This window comes from Halichoerus grypus, chromosome 5 (assembly GCF_964656455.1).
Source record: "Halichoerus grypus chromosome 5, mHalGry1.hap1.1, whole genome shotgun sequence".
Classification (NCBI taxonomy): Eukaryota; Metazoa; Chordata; class Mammalia; order Carnivora; family Phocidae; genus Halichoerus; species Halichoerus grypus.
In genome coordinates, this window is record NC_135716.1 from 116,166,247 (window position 1) to 116,184,715 (window position 18,469).

The 18,469-nt window shown below is 42.1% G+C and overlaps 1 long non-coding RNA gene across 1 annotated transcript in view; it reads right to left on the minus strand.

Moving 5' to 3' along the window:
- Nucleotides 1-342: 342 nt before the first annotated feature.
- Nucleotides 343-18,469, minus strand: part of LOC118523605 (uncharacterized) — a 30,445-nt gene continuing 12,318 nt past the window's right edge. Inside the window, exon 2 of the long non-coding RNA XR_004911199.2 lies at nucleotides 343-1,156. This is a non-coding gene — a long non-coding RNA (uncharacterized LOC118523605). The remainder of the gene's footprint in view (nucleotides 1,157-18,469) is intronic.

The window sequence follows — 18,469 nt, forward strand, 5'->3', positions numbered from 1 at the left end:
GCGAACAGCACACGGCCCCTTGCACAGAAGAACACTCTGTGAGCGGCTCAGTGCCATGGCAAACACTTCACAGAGGAACCTGGGATGTGTGCAAGAAGTCCCAGCCATGGGATTAAATGTGCTAATCCACGGCCATGGAGAAAGAAGGGTGCCAGCACGTCTGACAAAACGCATGCACATAGACACTCAAGTGGCAAATAGAGCTGGCCACCACCTCAAAGCGGTCTATATGCTAGACTATGCCCTCCTGTCAGTGGTAATAATAATAGTGGTAATAATAATAATAAGAGACAGCATTTATGTAACACTGGTACCAGAGAATAAGGCGGACACTCTACCTCCATCATCTCATTTAATGAGCACAACAATCCTCGTGGAAACCATTTTTAGGGCCATTGTATAGGCGAGAAAGCAGAGTCACGTAAAAATTAACCTGCCCAGTGCCACAGTTAGTGGGTGGAAAAGTCAACATTGGAACTCGGTCTGTCAAACTCCAAAACTTATATTTTCCAGCACTCTCCTCAGGCAAACCTCGGCAGTCTTATTCATCTTAGCCAGTATTCTTTTCCCATCTCATTATGTATCCAGTTTTTTTTTTTTTCTTTAGTATCTCTGGACTCTGTTCGTCCCTTAATCCACAGCTTCTGTGCTCTGTCTCCCCGCGACTTCCCCAGCCTGTATTTTTCTGCTCTCCAGGCGAACTCCCTACGGCATAATGGCTGTCCATTAGTGTGTTTTCAAAACCTCGCTCTCTCCCATCCTCTGACAGTTTTCATATGCTCCACATGAAGGATCCTTTTCCAGAAATACTTTTGAAGAAAGTCTAAAGTAAGCTGAAAAGTATTACATTTTTCATCTCAACAGGGAAATGGATTTAAGAAAAGGAGAGAAGAGCCTGCAGGTCTTTCAGATTTTAAAAAGAATTCAACACACTGCTGCATTGGCCCTGGGAACACATCTATCACAGAAACCAAGAGAGCATCTGCATTTACACGCCGAAACGGTTCCCTGCGTCCTTGATCACGATAATGACTTCAAGTTCCGCTGAGCCTTTCATCCGGAGGGACGCCATGGCCCCTGCAGAAGCCGGCCCAGCGAGCGGCTCCCTCCACCACCAAGGCTCCGTCTCCTCCAAGGTGAAGGGGGAACAGCTCCTCTGGGGGAAAATTGAAAAGGACAAGTGAGCACTGTAAATCCTATTTCCAAAGGCAACTAAAATAACAGTCCGACTGTCCGTATTTAATTGCCCCATCTGGAACTCGGCATAACAATGCAGTCCCAAAGAAACCTTCTACCAGGCATCAATAGCAATACATGAAAGAGGGGGAATGCTTTCAGGGCCTAGAGAAAGCCTTGCCCTCCGAGCACCAGGACATTTTACTAATTGCCCTATTTCCGGTTTCTAAAACCACGTCAGGCGACTGGGGGACATTCCTTAGGACAGTTCTTGCCGGCTTCCTCCTGCCCTCAGGAGTCAGTACCGTGTATGATGAGAATGAGTAAGAAAGACAGAACGGGCTAGTGTGTGGTTTGGGGAAGAATGAGATCTAGCACAGAGCTGCTTCCTTTTACCAAGTACAAGCAATCATATAAAACATAGCAGGCTGTGCTCAGTGGGTTCTTGAATCCAGGGTCAAAGTCGGACTCGCTGTCAGCAAGATGCATGATTGGAGTTGCCCTTCCAGCTGTGCAGTGAACTGGCCCTGAGCTGGTCATACACGTGCTACCTACATGTGCTGGTGCCTCTAAACCTGGAATTCTGCGCCCCTCCTTCCCTCCTCCCTCCTTTTCCCCGGTCAACATTCAGCTCAAGTGTCCTCTTCCCCAGCAGCCTTCCTCGTATTCCCTAAAGTTGACCTAGCTGTCTCCCTTCTCTTCTTCCACAGCATCTTCCACAAATCTTGTGGTATAATAAACAGGCATCATTTATTGAACGCTTACTGTATACCAATCCCTGTGCCAAGTACTTTACACATGACTATCTCTTCTCATCCTTACAATCATCCAAAGTACTATTATCCCCATTTTATAGTTAGGAAAACCGAGGTCGACGAGATTAAAGTCTCACAACCAGCAAATGGCAGAGCTGGGATTTGATTCCTGTCCCCCGAGCCCATGCTCGTCCCCCCTGGTTTCCGCACTCTGTCTCTGCCCATCCCGCAGTGTCCCCAGCACTAGTACATTACCAGCATGTATAGACACGGGCACGGGACACACTCTTGTTGAACTAAACACCACCGTGGGTGCATAGGAGACCTCACTGACCCGGACTGGGGTAGCCAGAGCACACTCAGCCAGCTGACGGTTCTGATTTGCCCGTGTGACAATAGAGTTGGGTTTTTGTTTTGTTTTGTTTTCCAAAAAAAGAAAGGTAGAAGCAGTTAAGCAGGGTCCTTGGTGTCATGCCAACGCACCAGAAAATGTGTTGTCTTCTTGAACTCAGGTGTTCTTTTCACTGAATTCAGTCAAACCAGTTGCGCGTATTGACACGGGCGGTGTAACTTAGAAGGATTCCGTTGGTATGCATCACTGCATAGTCATGTGTGTCACCCACTGCTGTCCCTGTCCCTCAGCAGGGCTGCCACCCTCACTGTGGCACGGCCACATATTTCCCTGGAAGGCGAATGTGGCTGGACACTCAGGCTGCAGGGGCTGGGACAAGAGAGCCCACTCTCCCTGGGAGAACGAGAGTTCATTCCCGACGGCCCGCCCTACTCATCCTTCTCCTTCCTTCTCCACATCCAGGAGTTCGGGCCCGTCCACTTTGTCGTCATAAAGGGTCTCCCTTCCACCCTTTCTCGTTGTCCCTGCTGCTGCCCTAGCCCAGGCCTTGATCAAGTATCCTCTGGCCTTCTGGCTCCAATGGGTCCAGGTCTTTCTGCGTGCCCCCACCAAATTATGCCTCCACGTGGCTTTTTTACTGTCTCACCCCTCCCGACACCCAACAACTATTTGCGGCTCCCACAAATAGACTTGCAGAATAAAGTCTAAAGTCGATAGACATGCAAGCCCTTCACCAACTGGTCTTCCACTATTCCCTAACTCAGCCGCCTGAACCACTCAGCTGTCTCCTCACAGGTCCCTGTGCTGGGCCTTCAGTCCATCCACTCACACCCTGCCTTTTCTTCAAGGCCCAGTCCCAGTACTTCCTGCTGTCTGGAATCCCCAATGACCAATGACCTTTCTCAGAACCTCACACACTTCCTGTCTGCTTTACAGTCACTGATTTGGGACATCTTACTGGGGCCATATGTTTTGGTTTAACTTTGTGGATATTTGCGTCCAACATCGCTGGTGAAAATATAAGCTCCTTGAGGGCAGAAACCATGTTCCTCTTCTACCACTGCTCCATGAGGACCTAGGCGGTCAGTGTTTTAGTGATAGTTCCAGCACCATTTAGCCATTTTTGCTGTCTATGAACTCTATCCCAGGCATACCAGAGTCCTCGTAATTCCCCAAATGAGCCATTCTTCCTCTTATTTCCAGGTACTCATATGAGATGTTCCTTCTGCCTGGAGCTCTTAACCACCTATGCTGTTCCTTCATCCAGCTCCAGTTTTCCTGGAAATGTACATGGCCTCAGCTCCAATGTCTCTGCTTCTAGAAAGTCATCCTCATCGTGCAAGACCAGATGAGGCTTGGTTCACCCGACAGCTGTGTTAACTCCAATCAGGTTGTCATGCTGTGTGTTACTTAGGACTCTGGGTATATGTAATGGAAAGCCAACTCAAACTAGGGGTGGGGAGAAGAGGGAATTTATTATCCTGGGTAATTGCAATGGCCTGCCAGAGCTAGACTCAAAGTATATGGTCATTTACATTCTCTCTGGGTGTCTCCTTATTCTCTTTCTCTTTTTCTCTACCTACTGGCTCTGCTTCACCCTGTGTGGGCCTCATCCTCTATGCAGCAGAAAGTAGGGGGGTGAGTGTGGGGGTGAGGGAGAGCCTGACTGCGGAGGGTACTGGGTTTACATCATCCCAATGACCTCAGAGGAAGCAGAGCTGCTTTCTCCTGGCAGCCACATATTAAACCGCAGGGAATTACTCCTGTTTGCCTGGCTTCGTTTACGTGTTTATTCCCCGGATAATCACTATGGCCACAGGCGCATATCACCTGCCCACCCCCCCCCCCCCCGGCTTCCCATGGTGTTGTAGGGTGGAGGAGAACTGCTCTGATTGGTGCTCTCCACAGACCACTTGGAATTGGAAAAGAGAACTTCCCCATGGGAAGGAGAAGAGTGTTGCCAGGATAAAAGGAAGGGAGGTATGCTGGATAGACAAAAACAATATACGTTCACGACATAGCATCTGTCTGCCTCCTCTATCTACTGAAAGCTACCTTAGGATGTTATTGTGCCTTAGCCACTAGCCCTCCTTGGTACCTGGCACATGGAGATACTCAACAGTATTTAATAAACGTATGAATGAACGAATGTTCTGAGTGCCAAATACCTTGAGTTCTGGATAAGGAAACACAGTGTCATGTTCAAAAAGCTTAGATCTGCCGATGGTGGCCATTGGCTGCTGCTTTGCTTTCCCAGCCCATGCAATAGTGGCTGCAAATGGGTTCTTGGAGGATTTATGTTGGCTGCTCAACAAATTCATAAAGTGTCCAAAGAAGGACCCAAAGCTTAGCTTAGATCTGGCAGGATATGAACTGAAGGTCAGCCACCTACCTTCTTACACCTGAGTTCATTCAATACTGTGATCATAAAAACATCCAGAGCAGCATGTTATCAAGGAAGAGGACCACAGGGGAGAAGCTTCAGGGAAATCAAGACTTCTTCACTTCTCATCAGATGGAAGTAAAGAAAGCTAGTAAGTGAATTGCTTTATTTGACCATCTTGTTAAGTATATGCATACCGTGTGAGAATAATTCCATTTAGAGATTATAAGTGTCATATATCCCTGCTAGATGGCAAACTTTTCAAGGAGAAGAATCTTTATCTTTATCTCCATGTAATCCCCACAGTGATTGGCACAAAAAACACTCACAAAGAGAAGGCTGGAACTAAAGTACCCATCTGGGGTGCCTGGGTGGCTCAGTCGGTTAAGCGACTGCCTTCAGCTCAGGTCATGATCCTGGAGTCCCGGGATCGAGTCCCACGTCAGGCTCCCTGCTCAGCAGGGAGTCTGGTTCTCCCTCTGACCTTCCCCCTCTCATGTGCTCTCTCTCTCTCTCTCTCTCATTCTCGCTCTCTCAAATAAATAAAATCTCTTAAAAAAAATAAATAAATAAAAAATAAAGTACCCATCTGGAGTTTTTACAAACTTAATTTTACAAACCTAGATCTGAAGAGATCTTGACTTTCAGAGACAGAACCACCATCTTGATTGATTCATTGCTTCCAAAAGAACTCCATTTATAATGCTAAAGTTCTTTTATCTCTTTATAGGTTCTGTAATTAAGGTAAGGTAAACAAACATGCTTTTATCATCTATTTTAAAATGTAGGTCTTACCCATTTTTCTGTCATCTGCCAAAAGCCTGCAATCTTTTTCTAATAGATTAGATGCCATAATATAGCAATTGTGGTGATCATACCCAATCGTGCATCATTAAATAATTTTGGCCAAGCACACACACACACACACACACACACACACACACACACCCCTTTGAGAAATAAATTCCTTTAGAATCCCTATTGGATATGATAAAAGAAAGTCATATTCTTAGTCTTAGAATGCTCACAAGGAATTTTGGGATAAACCTTAAAATTTAATTCCTAAATTCATTAAAACTTTTAATTTATCACTAAGTGAAGCTTGCTGTTAAATAATTGCTGATATTGTCATCTATTTTACTTCCCCAAACCTCTGTTAACATTATAACCTGAAATGGTAACTTTTAAAGAGAGTTTGTCTTTAAGTAATCTCTACATCCAATATGGGGCTCAAACTCACAACCTTGAGAACAAAATCGCATGGTCCACCGACTGAACCAGCCAGGCACCCCTAAAATGGTAACTTTTTTTATTAATACCATTGATATAATTAGCTATCGGCTATCTTTCTGTCTGGTCTTCACATTATTCTCTCCCGTGCTTCACAACTGTAATTCATAAACACATCTTAAACACATTGTAGGCTTCTCAAGCACAACCTTAATCATGTACTTCTCCTCAAAATCTTCTGACTGAGCAAAATTCAAATACCTTAGCTGACATTCCAGAACTTTCACAAGGTTCCATCCCCCTTGCTAACAGACCTTTTCCCCTCCCTGATACAACATGGACATTCTGTGCTTACCTCGCCTACCCACCCACCAAACATTGCACACAGCAGCCTCCCTCCTCTTAGCCTCTCTTCTCCATCAATCTAACTCCTATTCTTTCTTCAAAAGTCAGAGTACAGTAGCCCCCTTTTCTGTGGGGGGATACATTCCAAGACTCCCAGTGGACACCTGAAACCACAGATGCTACCAAACCCAATATGTACTATGCTTTTTCCTATACATACATACCTATGATGAAGTTAATTTATAATTTAGGCACAGTAAGAGATGAACAACTCTAAGAATAAACTAGAACAGTTATAAAAATATACTGTACAAATATTATGTGAATATGGTCTCAAAGTATCTTATTGTATTGTACTCACTCTTCTTGCAATGATGGGAGATGATTAAATGCCCACATGATGAGATGAAGTGAAGTGAAGGACGTAGGCATGTGACACAGCGTTAGGCTACTGTTGACCTAAGGAGGGTCATCTGCTTGCGGACAGTGGTTGGCCTCGGGTAACTGAAACCGTGGAAAGTGAATTTGCAGATAAGGGGAGGCTACTATATGTTTTACAGGCTTCAGCTGCCTTCCGTGAGCCCCCCAGGCCTACAGAGAGTCCCTGCCCTATGAAATCAGGACCCTGGCAGGCTGGCCTCAACCTTGGCACTTAGGTTCTGAAGTACAACCTACTCTCTATTGCCCCTAACTTTTTTCTGAATATCTTTTCAACTTTGCTGGGTAATGAGTATATTGAGGAAAGGAATCTTATATTTGTTTGCATTCCCTACACCACTTAGCCCAAGACTGTAGCAGTTTTTCAACATATATTTAACTTTTTTTCAATTTCTGTTGCTTTTCTCACATGTCCACAGAACATTAGAAGAAACAGTCCTCTATTTTAAACCACTTCACTATTCCCTGTGTAATTCAGGATAGGTATAAACTATGAAGACAGTGGACTAGAATGGAGTTTTAGTTAAGAAAGTTCTCTCCTGAGAATTGATTCCTTCACAGAGTGTTGGGTTCTGGGTTTATTTAGGGAAGGAGAGAACAGAATAGAAAAGGAAGTAGTCTCCTAAATGGGTCTTTCAGCGTTATTTCATGGTTTACTTTGAGGTTGTGTTATACCCATGAGGCAGATACATCCATTTTCAGATTCAAATTCAAAAACATAGAGCTTTTGAACAGAGAGTGCTGGTTCATGATGGTGTCCTGAGCACGGTACCTACCTCCCCTTCCTCCAAAGAGCTGAGGGAAATTACAGAAAATAAACGTTTTGAAATAATGAAACCAAACCTGCTCAGGAAGAGTGGAATGCCACATCAATGGGCTAGAGATGGAGGAATTCACGGAAGACAGCACATGGGACTAGGGTGGCAGAGAAATGAAAAGTGAAGAAAACTGCAAGGAAGTCCTGGACAAGTTCCAAGTTCAGAGGCAACACATGCAGAGCTGGAGGGGGAGGGTGAGGTGGTGGGTTGGGAGTGAGAAATCATAAGAGCAATTAATTAAAAGAACTACATTTGGAACAGCTGAACCAATGAGGCAAAGCACTCCCCACACCCTATGCTTGCAGATCAGCTAACAATTAATAGCTTTTGCCTTCTGGGTGAAGCCTAGAGAATTATTCCCTAGAGAAGGGGAGGGATCTGCCTAGAGCAGGGTCCTTTATTGGGGTTGGGCACTGAGGTAAAAGCACAGCAGAGCCAGAGACAATTCCGGACTTCTGTAAGCTGCCAGGGAAAAAACTGAAAAGCAAAGCTGCCCTGCCTTGAGTAGGATGACCAGTCATCCTGGGTTACTCAGAATGTTCCAGTTTATGTTGTGATCCCCACACAGTCATTAATCAGCAGTTTTCCTTTTATGCTCAGAAAGTTTCGGTTTTTTGCCATTGGTCAATTTTTGTTTATTGGTTGGTTGGTTGGTTGCAGGGAAAGCTTTGTTTTATTTACAAGATGAGGGAGGTGAAGGCAAAAAAATAGAACTTTAGACCCATGGAAGAGAGCAGGAGGCATGAATGTCAAGTCTCAGAGGAAGTGGGGCGGGAGAAGACCCAGATTTGAGGGAGAGAGTGGCCAGAGGTGGGGTCAAGGGGAAGAAGCTGAGAGTATATGACGACCAGTCTGGGATTTTCTGCAGACCCCAGCTGAAGCGAAGCCTGGTCCAGGAGGCTCCTGCTGTTTTAAAATGTAGATTTTATTCTTATTCAGGTATGATGAGATCCACAAATCAGAAACCAGATGGGTGCAGGGTCCTCTCACAGTCCTGAGAGATCCAGAGAGTCCAGGTTCCAGAAGTTCTGCAGCATCGCATCCTCAGAGCCTGGTCCAGCTCCTGCTGCTCCTCCTTGGGGAAGTCCACGTCCGTGAGGGTCACCAGTGCCAGGGCCTCATCATCCAGTAGCGGGGCGGCCATCCCTCCACTGCCCACGGTGGCTAGGGACAGGCAGCCAGGTTTGCCAAATGTCTCAGTCATTACTCAGTTTGAGTAATAAATTATAGAGTCATCTTATCCATGAGCAAAATACACTGAAGCCATGTTTCTCAAATCAGAGCCCAGGAACCAGGCATGAAGTCAATCCTCCCCAGACTGGTCTGCCAGTGTGTGCAAATCATCATCTGTGCAGGGGGCTCTGATGTCATTTGGGCAACACAAATGCCATGGATGTCATCGTATAAACACAAATGCAGGGACGCCTGGGTGGCTCAGTCAGTTAAGCATTTGCCTTCAGCTTAGGTCATGATCCCAGGGTCCTGGGATCGAGCCCCGCATCTGGCTCCTTGCTCAGTGGGGACCCTGCTTCTCCCTCTTCCTGCCGCCCCCCCTTGCTTGTACTCTCTCTCTCTGACAAATAAATAAATAAAATCTTCAAAAAAATGCAAATGTGGGTTCTGACCTTGTTTGCCACACTAGATATTCCAGAGTCAGCAACTGATATTTTAAAAGATTATCATTAAAATGAAAACCAAATTAGAAAATTGTCTTAAAGGACTCATGGACTCTGAGAATATATATATATATATATAGAGAGAGAGAGAGAGAGAGAGACATTCTAAGGATTATTATATATTTAAGAAAATTATGGAAAAAAAAGAGAGAGGGAGCAATTTACCTCATAGGGAACAGCGATTATGCAGAAAATAAAAGATGACTTTGTATAAAAATTCAGTTAGTTTCAGAAAAAATTCAAAAGGACAATGGATCCAATAACCAAAAGCAAGGCGCTGTTTTTCTTAAAGTGCTCAGAGAACAAAATAAGAATTCTTGAAAAAGAAAAACATAATGTCTAAATCAGAAATTCAGTGGGTAATCTGCCTAACTGAATGTGTTATAGATGACAAATGATCTGGCAAACTCCAGGAAATCTCTCAAAATATGGCACAAAAAGATAAGATAGCAAATATGAGGCAAGGGAAGAAATTTAAGAGATCAGTAACTGGCTAATGGGAATTCTAGAAGCATAAGACAGAGACCACAGAAGGGAGGAAATAACCGAAGACATAATACAAGAAAAGTTTTCTGAAATGAAGAGAAGACATGAGTCCTTAGATTTAAAAGACCCACTAAATGATGAGCAGTATGAATGAAAAAAAGAAAAACCCATTTTAAGATACATCTTAATGAAATTTCAGAAATCCAAGGATCAAGAGAAAATCTCAGATTTCCAGAGAGAAAAAATGGACTACTCACAACAGAATAAAGATTGGATTGACATGAGATTTCTCATCAAAGACATTTGATGCAAGAAGGTAAATGCTTTCAAAGGCAGTAATACCTTCCAAGTTCTAAGAAAAATTATTTCGAGCCTGGAGTTCTATCACCAAGCAAACTACAAATGTAGAATGAGGACAAAATAAAGATTTGCAGAAATGCAGAGGCCACAAAGTGTGCCACCATGAATTCTACATGAAAAATAACTACTCAAGAAAAACAAACAAAAAAGAGTCAAAATAGAAAGCTACAAAAGATAAAAGAAGGAGTGCAGTTGAGCTAGAAGAGATGAATAAAGCTAAAAAGACACTCAAAGAATCCATTTGACCTTAAGACACTCAGAAAATTCTCTTTTGAGAGAAACAGGTTGGGGACCCAGGGTTAGTTTGTTTCTCTTTAGGTCTAACCACAGACTTCCTGGTTTGCAGTGAATAATATTTGCACAGTCATAGGACTGCTTTTGTTGGTTTTTAATTTTTTAATCAAATTACGAACTAAGTGCAGAACACATTATAATCACAAAACAAAATGCAAATATAAATTTTAACAAGGTGAAAATGACATAATTAATCCAAGTTGGGAGAAAAAAGAAGAGCTTCGAAAGAGTATAAGTAAACTAATCTAATTTTTCATAGCAAGAAATAGAAGTCTAATTTCAGTGAATCAAGAGGTAGAGGTGTGAATATATATTAATTAAAATTACAAAGATATTCTTTGTAATAACTAAATACAACTAACAAAATCTGAGAATGAAGTGGAGGAGAGGAGATGAGTAATGTTGCAATTGCCCTAAATACTTCATGTTCCATACAGAAGAGTCACTAGATGGCACCCACAGTGATCAATCAATGGTAGAAGTACACCATTTAAAGTTATAATGGTAGCTGTGATAAGAGTTAAAGACAGAAACTTTTAACAGTGATTACCTAAGAGTGACTTGTATTATATTACTCCACTTTTTACTATTCTTTACATGTGTTTGTGTTACTTTTCTAACTTAAATTAACTAGTTTAAAAGGTCTGGATATGTGCCCTTCACAATCCACAGAGACCAAAAGAAAGTATCTCTTTTGAAATACTGTTTTGACAAAGATTAGTCCATCTATCAAATTGGATTTATTCACTCGAGCTATAAGGAAAACTCATCACTGCCTGGGCCGCCTGCTCGCAGTGGGCTGTGTGGCAGAATGAAACCATTTAGATGGCCCAGACCGCTTTCTATAGCCAAGTGATGTCCACCACCCTTCCATATTAATGTAGTGACCAGGACAATTACCAGCCACAGGATGGTTCTCCTGGTGAGACTGCCCCATCTGAAGGGTGTTGCATTCTTGTTGTGAGGGCATTATCGCCCTGGGGTAGATAGGGACAAGATCATTATCCCCACGTTGCAGATGATCAGATGGGGATTCTGAGAAATTAAGGGACTTGTCCAAGACTTAAAGCCTGGTACCCTTACTCCATCACACTCCCTCGCCATCTCTCAGAGGGAAGGAAAGGATTTTTCCAATGCTCAAGGCAAGGAAATGAAAAGGCTACAGCATCTATTTACTGGATGACAGTGAAGTTGATGAGAAAACCATCAACCTCCACCACTCATGTATGTCCAAACCATTACAAATTAAATTCACTAAAATTTGGAAGGGAACAACAAGATCATCCCCTTTCTCAGCCTAATAGCTTGACCTCAACAATGATTTCCAAAACCAAACCATTCTTCTGTAATTTAAAGTGACCTTAGACAAAGTATCTATGACACCCCTTTATTGTGCACTGAAATGAAAACATGTTTTTAGACATAACCAGTTTATAATTATTCATTGACGAATTATGTAGTTGGTGCATTATCCAGACCTTTTGCAATTTGTTGCTTTATTTAATGTGTTTAATTGTATAATTGGTTTGTTACCCTTTCACCATTCCTGCTTACCACGATCATCATTACTATTTGTCCCATTAAATTTTTTGATTGAAAAAATTTCACTAAGTTTGTGGCATTTTCTGGGAATTTCATCTCCCTGTATTAGGCAACCCCCCACACCAGCAAAAGAAAGGATCAATGTTGGAAATAGTCTATTCTATTCTATTCACACTCATATCAAATTTGAATAGCATTAACTTAACTTGAAAATAAATCTTGATCCTTACCAAGGGAACTTTTTTCTCTTTTGAGAGTGTGAGAAAGTTTTTTTGTTTTGTTTGTTGTTTTTTTTAGACCATCGCTCACTACAAGTTTGTCTACCAAGTTCTCATGCAGTTCCTCCAAAACTCCAGACTCATTTAACCCCCCAACCCAGCTACTAGAAGAGGGACCCAGCTCCATCTTGCAGATGAGGAGGCACTTCCAGACAATATCTGCTCCCCCTAGCAGGGCGCGGATGGCCAAAGCAGGCAGGTCTTTATTATTTTTATTAGAAGTTATTATTATTATTTATTATTATTATTATTATAAGGGTTTTATAGTAAAAATGGTAGCAGAAATGGAAAGGTAGTACATATATTCTCTAAAACAGAACTGGTCTCTCTGAACAAACAAACCAAAAGTCTGCGGTTGCTGAATAGACAAGATTTATCAAAAAATAAATGATATACTAATAATAAACTAAAAATAAACAAATCAGCCAGAGCTTGGTAGGTCATTTTCTGACCCTAGCCTCGGCCATTCCTACCTCCCTTATGCCTGAGGGAGAATTGTTGGCTTCACAGTGAAATTCTTGAGGGGTCACTGCAAAATGGACTTTGCCTTCCTTTGCAGTTCTGCACCTCTTGGCAAAACGGAACAGACTAGGAGGGTTTAAAGCTAAGGAAAGAATAGAAGCAGCTGAGATGCCTAATGGTAAAGCTGACGTGGGTATGGGGTGGAAGAAAGCGCAAGCTTCCTTTGGCTTGAACATGGCCGAGTCTTGAGCTGGGCTTTGCTAAGGCTAGGGGCTTACAAACAAGAAAGTCAAGGGGCTCCAAGAAGGCATGTTCTTCCCACCCAGAGCTCTCCTCACATCCCAGTGCTCCTCCTCCATCACTGAACCTAAAATTTCAATCCTCAGGAAAGAGATCTGTGCTTTACTGGAAGCTCCTTCTAAACACAGATAGCCCGAAAGCCCTAACAAATGAGACTAGTGTCCATAGCCTCTGGAATGAGTTTATCAGGTTGTCTTCTCCAAAATAAATTGTAAAAGGAAATGGGCTGGACAGGGAGAGGGAAAGTTTGATGACTGATGAAATTGGAGGGATATGTCTGGAACTTAAGGACCTGCCCAGGGAAGGCAAGTGGAAGGAGACTGACATTACTGAATAATTATGTCTCCCAGGCATCATGTGAGGAAGTTTCCCCATACAGCCTCCCAGCTGCTCCATGAGCAGAGATTACAGTTTCCATTTCCCAGGTAAGAAAATAAAGGCTCAAAGAAGTTTTGTAACCTGCCTATTTCAATTATCTATTACAGTGTAACAAATGACCCCAAAAGTTAGTGGCTTAAAGCAATAACTTATTATTTCTCACAGTTTTGTGGGTTGACTTTGTGGGCTCAGCTAGACAGTTGTTCTGATGGTCTCACTTGGGTCTCAGAAGGCAGATAGGGCTGGAACATCCAAAATGCCTCCCTTCCATGACTTGTGCCTTGCTGGGAATGGCCACACAGACAGGGGCAGCTAAGATGCTGGGAAGACCAGGTCTCCCTCTTGCCAGGTAATTTTAGGGCCTGTCTCTCTTTGCATGATCTCTCCAGCAGGAAAGCCAAACTTCTTACAGGACAGCACAGGGCTTCAAAGAGGAGGAAACAAAAGCTGCCAGGTCTCTTAAAGGCCAGGCTCAGAAGTGGCACAGAGTCATGTCCACCACCTCCCATTGGTCAAAGCCAGCCTAGACACAACATCGCGTCTCCAAAAAAGAGGATGACAGGGAACTTGCAACCATGTTTAATCTACCATGCTGTGCAAGGTCACCCAGGGGCAGCCGACCCAGAATATTTGACCGGCCTTGGCGCTCCTGGACCGGTTGGGTGTGGGATGGGGTTAGTGCTATGCTGAGGACTCAGGGCTATAAAGGAGTTGGAAGGTGGGCACAGACAAGGACACAGACAAGGACAATGGTCAACAGCTGGGAGAGGAACAGCTCCCTGATGTAAGGCTAAGAATCCATTCTGGCCGGAATTGATGAATAAAGCGTTAGCCATCTGGGCCAAGCCTTCAGAGCAGACTCAGATCTCCAGGGAAGATTGTAGAAATAACGGCACATCGGGCAAGCATTTTCAGTAAATGAAAATGTCCAGTTTCCATCTCCACCTGAGGAGCCATCAATGGCAGGCGAGGCAGAAAAACCTGCAAATGTATCTGATCCATTCTGTGGGCCCCGAAACACTGAACACATCCTACAGTCACACTCATTCACCTTATTCCTTCAGGGCAATCCTTTGCTTCATCTTCAACTCACTCACTTATTCATTCACACAACAAATTATTATTATCACCTACTATGAGTCAAGCACTGTTCTGTGGGCTGGGGATACAGCAGTGAACAAAAAGAGAAAATCCTGACTTCCATGGAGCTTACAATTTTTAGTGAAAGTGATAGGATCATGCACAAAATAAACAAGTAAATCATGTACTATTTCAGATGGAGATACAAATGGAGCTAGAAACTGCCTTGAGGTGGGGGTAGGCAGCAATTTTACTTAAAACAGAGAAGTCGGAAGAGGCCTCAGAGAAAGTGACATCTGAACAAAGAGAGGAAGAAGGTAAGGGAGTGAGCTCTGCTTATATCTGAGAGATGAGCATCCCAGACAGGGGGGCGGAGCGGGGGAGGAGGGACGGGAGGGGGAAGAGGCAAATCCCTGAGAGAGCCATGCCTTGCCTACTACTGTGTTGAGGACAAGCAGCAAGGGTAGAGACAGTCATTCTTTGATTCATTAATTTAACCATATTTATTAAACACCTACTGCTCACCAGCATTTCACTTAGCACCGGGTGTACAAAGATACATAGGTCACTACCCTCAAGGAGCTGACACTCCGGGGGGTGGGAGGGGGGGCAGGCGAACAAAACCCGTGACATAGCATTTAGAAACATGATGGGTGTAAGGCAAGCTGCTCAGCTGAGCTGAAAATGTCTGTTCTCAGTCCATCTGTTGATGGATCAGAGAGACAAGGGTTGTGTTTTGTACTGGAAATAGACTATGCCCATATCCTCAAATATTACAGAATCATAATTTTTATTAAATGCAAATTTTATTATTGCACTTTAAAGCCCAAGTACTGGGTAAACTGCATAATATAATCACCATATGACTATCACTTTGAATTAGTATTGCAGATACTTCTAACTACTTAATTATTTATTTTTAAAATATATTCCAATATTTTAATTATGTTCAGTTAAGTGTACTTGAATATTTGCGGCACTCTGCATTATTTATATTAGAGAAAAAGCAGCCTAAATCAACTTGCTCTGGCATTCCATAATTTGTGCTTGCACATCTCTAAAATAGATTTATATATAGCTATCAAATGGTTATTCTGGATATGCTATGATTTTAAATTTTTATCTGAATTTTATTTTAATGTACCACAAAAATAAAATTTATTGGTTTCTTTATACTAGTAAGTGTCTTATGTGATTATTCATATTCAATATTTGTGGAATACTAACTAGGGCTGCTCTCTCTTCAATTAATACAAATGCATAGATTTCAAGTCACCCGTCCTAACCTCCGAGCCCACTCCACCCGTGGCCGCATTCCTAGAAATATTCCAGATTTGAACCAACCGAATTCTCTAGCAGCTCCAGATTTGAACGAACCGAATTCTCTAGCAGTAAGGGAAACTGTCTCAACTTAGAACAACACCATTACAAACAGGGAGAGGGGAGAAATTAGAAGCCCCCAGGGAATTTACTCTGCGGCACCGAGGAGCATAGCATATTACTGCTTATGAGGAAGAAACTGGATGGGGAAGCTTCCACAGATGCGGGCTGTGCTATAACTGGCCTGAAAAATAATGAGAGCTGCTTTGTTCTTTGGTATCTGTCCAATGCCTCTCCTCGTTTCTAAATTCATTTAAGAGTGATTTCTGTATACAGGATAAAAAATATTAAAGTTACTGTATTTCAATAACCCTCTTTATGTCATACAAATCCAATGGACAGATGCCCACTAAAGAGATTACAGTTTGAATACTTAATCCCAATTTGGATGTTTTTAAACAAGGCAAACCTGGCCTTAAATGCAATGCGTGCAATTTAGCTAAGTATAAAATATTAATGCACAAACATGACTATAAATACAGCCAGAGAATCTGGCAGGTGGAAGCCACCCAATACCCACCTCTGCACGTTATTCTCCCCAATCACGGGCTGGGTGAATAATGAACATGCCCATTTCTGGGTCAAAAGTACAGGTGGCTTGTGACAGACTATCTCAAAGCCTGGGTAGGCAGAGCTGCTTAGAATGACAGTCACTTCAAAAACTAGGGCTAGGTTAGGAGTAGCTTTATTCCAACAGGGTTTGGCCTCCCCATCTCTCCTGAGTTCCTCGGATTCTCTCTGGAAATGAAGCAGTAGAGTCTCAATGCCTAGGGATGGGGTTTGTACCCAGGGCAACATGGAGCGTTATTACAAGCGTGGGCTCAGGAGTCATGTTGCCTGCGTTCAACTCTCTCCTCCACCACTTGTTAGCTGAGCCATCTTAGGTAAATTGCTTAATTTCTCCGTACCTCAGTTTCCTCATCTGACTGAGAAAGTCTTCACGGTTGTCAGTGTAGAGTCATAATAGGAGTCATGATTAAAGTCATTTTGAGAATTCAGTTAGAACCAGTAGATGAATTCAGTAAAGTCACAGGATACATAACTAACATACAGAAATCAGTTGTGTTGCTATACACTAAGAACGAGCAATCAGAAAGAGGAATTAAGAAAAATATCCCATTTACAATTGCATCAAAAAAAAGAAAACACCCAGGAATAAATTTAACAAAGGAGGCGAAAGACCTGAACTCTGAAAACTGTAAGACATTGATGAAAGAAATTGAAGATGACACAAAAAAATGAAAAGATACTCCATGCTCATTGGTTGAAAGAATTAATATTATTAAAATGTCCACACTACCCAAAGCAATCTACAGATTCAATGCAATCCCTATCAAAATACCGCTAGCATTTTTCACACAACTAGGAGAAAAAAATCCTAAAATTTGTAGCAAATTTTAGCAAAAAACCAAAAAAGACCCTGAATAACCAAAGCAATCTTGAGAAAGAACAAAGCTGGAGGCATCACACTTCCTGATTTCAAACTGTACTATCAAACTTTAGTAATCAAAACAGGATGGTACTGGCACAAAAATAGACACATGGATCAATGGAACAGAATAGAGAGCCCAGGAATAAACCCATGCTTATATAGTCAACTACTTTATGACAAAGGAGGGAAGAATATATAATAGGGAAAAGACATGGTCTTCAATAAAAGGTTTTGAGAAAACTGGACAGCCACATACAAAAAAATTAAACTGGACCACTATCTCATCACATAGACAAAAATTAATTCAAAATGGATTAACAACTTGAAAACCTGAAAATATAAAACTCCTAAAAGAAAACATAGGCAGTAAGCTCTTTGGCATTGGTCTTGGCAGTCTTTTGGGGGGACCAGTCTCCCCAGACAAGGGCTACAAAAGCCAAAATAAACAAATGGGACTACATGAAACTAAAAAGTTTTTACATCATGAAGGAAACCATCAAGAAAACAAAAAGACAACCTATGGGATGAGAGAAGATATTTGCAAATCATACATCTGATAAGGGGTAGATAACCAAAATATATAAGGAACTTACACAACTTAATATCAGAAAAACACACAACCTGATTTAAAAATGGGCAGATGACTTAAAAGACATTTTTCCAAAGAAGGCATACAGATGGCCAATAGGCACATGGAAAGATGCTCAACAGTACTCATCATCAGGGAAATGCAAATCAAAACTACAATGACATATCTCCTCACACCTGTCAGAATAGCTAAAGTCAAAAGCACAAGAAAAATAAATCAATTGATTAATTAGGAAAAAGAAAAAACCCACAAGAAACAAGTGTTGGCAGTGATGTAAAAAAAAAAAAAAAAAGGAACACTTGTGCCCTGTTGGTGGGAATGCAAGCTAGTGCAACCAAGGTGGAAAACAATATGGAGTTTCCTCAAAAAATTAAAAATAGAATTACTATATAATCTAGCAATTCCACTTTTGGGTATTTATTCACAGGAAACAAAAATTCCAGTTCAAAGGGAATATGTACTCCTATGTTCACTGCAGCATTACTTACAATAGCAGGTATAGAAGGATCCCAAGTGACCATCAATAGATGAATGAATAAAATAGGTAAAGGGGATTGAGAAATATAAACTTCTAGTTATAAAAGAAATAGTCATGGGGATATAATATATAGCATAGGAAATATAGCCAATAATATTTAATAATTTTGTATGGTGACAAATGATAACTAGAGTTACCATGGGGATCATTTTGTAATATATAAGAATATAAGTCACA